The following is a 2,457-nucleotide window of genomic DNA, read 5'->3' as shown; positions in this document are numbered from 1 at the left end:
GTTTTCCTTTCAGAAGTGGTCATATACAACATTCCAACCTGACGATAGGATCTATGCCTTTTTCTTCTACAGGACAAGCCAACAATCCCTTTCAAGGTTAGACTAACCCTGCGGTTAGTGGCATGGGAATTGTGAATCCATTTTTTGGCCAACAAGGGAATAAGTCGTACTCCACAGTTAGTTCATTTCAAAGTATTCCTCCCTTAGCTTCTACTTGGAATCCTTAACATGGGTTATCGACTCCTTATAATCCTTTAGGAGGGAGCTTCGCTGGTTATCGAGGTTTTTCGGCTAGAGTTGGTCAAACTCTGAGTTTTGCTAGATCACAAGGTTTGCCTTTTGATTCAGCTGGTTCTATTGGTTACTTCAAGCAACCTGGTGCCTTAGAAAATCTAGGCCAATCTTTTTAGAACTTTGGGAACTCTACCCAATCTGGGTGGAATCCCCAATGTCCTCCTAGGCTTCCTTTTATGGCAACGTTGAAATTGCCAAATCTCACGAAATTTACAAATGATCCAATCAAATACAATCTGGCCTAGCCTCTAGTCCCAGCCAAACTCCCATCAGACATTCCAAAGTTCGAGGGGAAGGGTGGTGAAGACCCAGGCGACCATGTAACCACATTCCATTTGTGGTGTTCATCAAACTCCCTCATCGATGACTCGGTTAGGTTGAGATTTTTTCAACGCACCTTAACTGGCAATGTGGCCAAGTGGTATATCGAGTTTCCTGGGGGCAGCTTTGCATCTTTCGCCAATTTGGTTAACATTTTCCTAAATCATTTCCAGTTGCCCGTCTGTTATGATGCCGGAACTAAACTTCTAGCCAATTTTTGTCAAGCTACAACAACTCACATTATTGATCATATTTAGGAATGGAGACGGAGAAAGAGGCTCATTAAAGTCGAAATTCCTCCTGAATACCGTCTCGAATGGTTTTTGAAATCCTTACAACCTGAGATCTCTAAGGATGTCTCTCTGTCCAGAGTCTATTCTGAAGAGCAAGCTATTTTTAGGGCCCAGCAGTTAGAATTGATTTACTCTCAGTCTGGGATTCTACAAAAAATCTTGCCTGATGCTCCTGGGACTAAGGTTGATATAGCCAAGTCGAAGCTAGGTCCCCATGCAGATGGTATCGTTGGATCCATAGACACCAATGCGGTGAACCTGTTGAGCCAATTGTAGCAGTTGTCTTTACAAACTGCTCCTACCAATCAGGTCACATTATCTAACCCTTTGTCTTCTCAACCCTCTTCTGTTAATGCTATCCAATCTTCCAACCCCAAAGGAAATCAAAATTCCAATGGGAAAAATAAAGGATGAGGTAAGAATAAGAGTCAAGATGGGAAGACTGACACAAACAACACTAGAAATAATGCTGGTGGGGGTGGAGATGAGTCTAGAAAGAAAGTCAAGTTTCCATGCAAGCTATGCAGTGGAGACCATTTAACTCATCTCTACCCAAAAATTCAAGATGCTCAGCACTTGTTAGGGCAGCAAGGGACTTCTAGCTCTAAAGCTGTGTTAAAAAACCCTTTTCCCCAAGGGCAGCAGATGCTTGCTGGTGCGAATTCAAATCCTGGTACCTATGCAGGGGGCAACCAGGAAGGGGATAAATCATCAAATGTTTTCATGATGGGTTCCCATGCTAATGTGGCCACACAGTCATGCGATTATGGTGAAGGTGAAACTTCCAAGGATAAATCAGTTCCCGAAACTACCAACCTGCTTCATATTGAGCGACCCTCTGTCAAGAATATACCTAGGATACCGAAAGGTTCTGCTAAACACGCGACTATCAACCCTAATGTTAGGGCAGCCCAGAATTACTCAATTTTTGAGGATCTGGCTCAGAGTCCATGTGCTATGTCTGCTTTAGAGGTGCTCCAGTCGTGTCCTACTCAAATAAGTGCCTTTATTTTGGCAATGGGGGTAGTGGATCCAAACAATTCTTTAGCTCTCACTTTTGATATGAATAACGTCAAAAAGAGACTTCCTCATCATATGGCTTTCCAGATAAAGTATACTTACTGGAAAAATAATATTTTTCAAACGGTTATAGATGAGGGAGATTCCACATGTGTCATGTCTACGTCATGTTGGAAGGCCATAAGATCGTCTTCGGTTATTCCTTCACCTACCCTCTTGACATCGTTTGATGGTCATTCTCATAGGCCATACAGGATTATCCTGGCCTTTCCTATATGTGTTGGAGGATAGGTCATTAATATCGAAGTAGAAGTCATTGATGCTAACCTAGATTACAATCTCCTCTTAGGAAGGAACTGGATCTATGAAATGGATGTTGTTGTTTCAACTCTGTTTCGTGTCATTTGCTTTCCTCATGAGGGGAAAATTGTTAAGGTGTCGATCCTCGAGCAACTTCAGATTCTACTGTTCTGATGGTGGATAACCCCCACCCACCTACCAAGAATCTGGGAGTCAGGATGTACTCTTC

The sequence above is a fragment of the Pinus tabuliformis genome, chromosome 2_2 (genome assembly GCF_031772625.1).
Source record: "Pinus tabuliformis cultivar Carrire ecotype Pingquan chromosome 2_2, CPIR1, whole genome shotgun sequence".
Lineage (NCBI taxonomy): Eukaryota > Viridiplantae > Streptophyta > Pinopsida > Pinales > Pinaceae > Pinus > Pinus tabuliformis.
The sequence above is the reverse complement of the archived record's forward strand: the minus strand, read 5'-3'. Positions refer to the sequence as shown.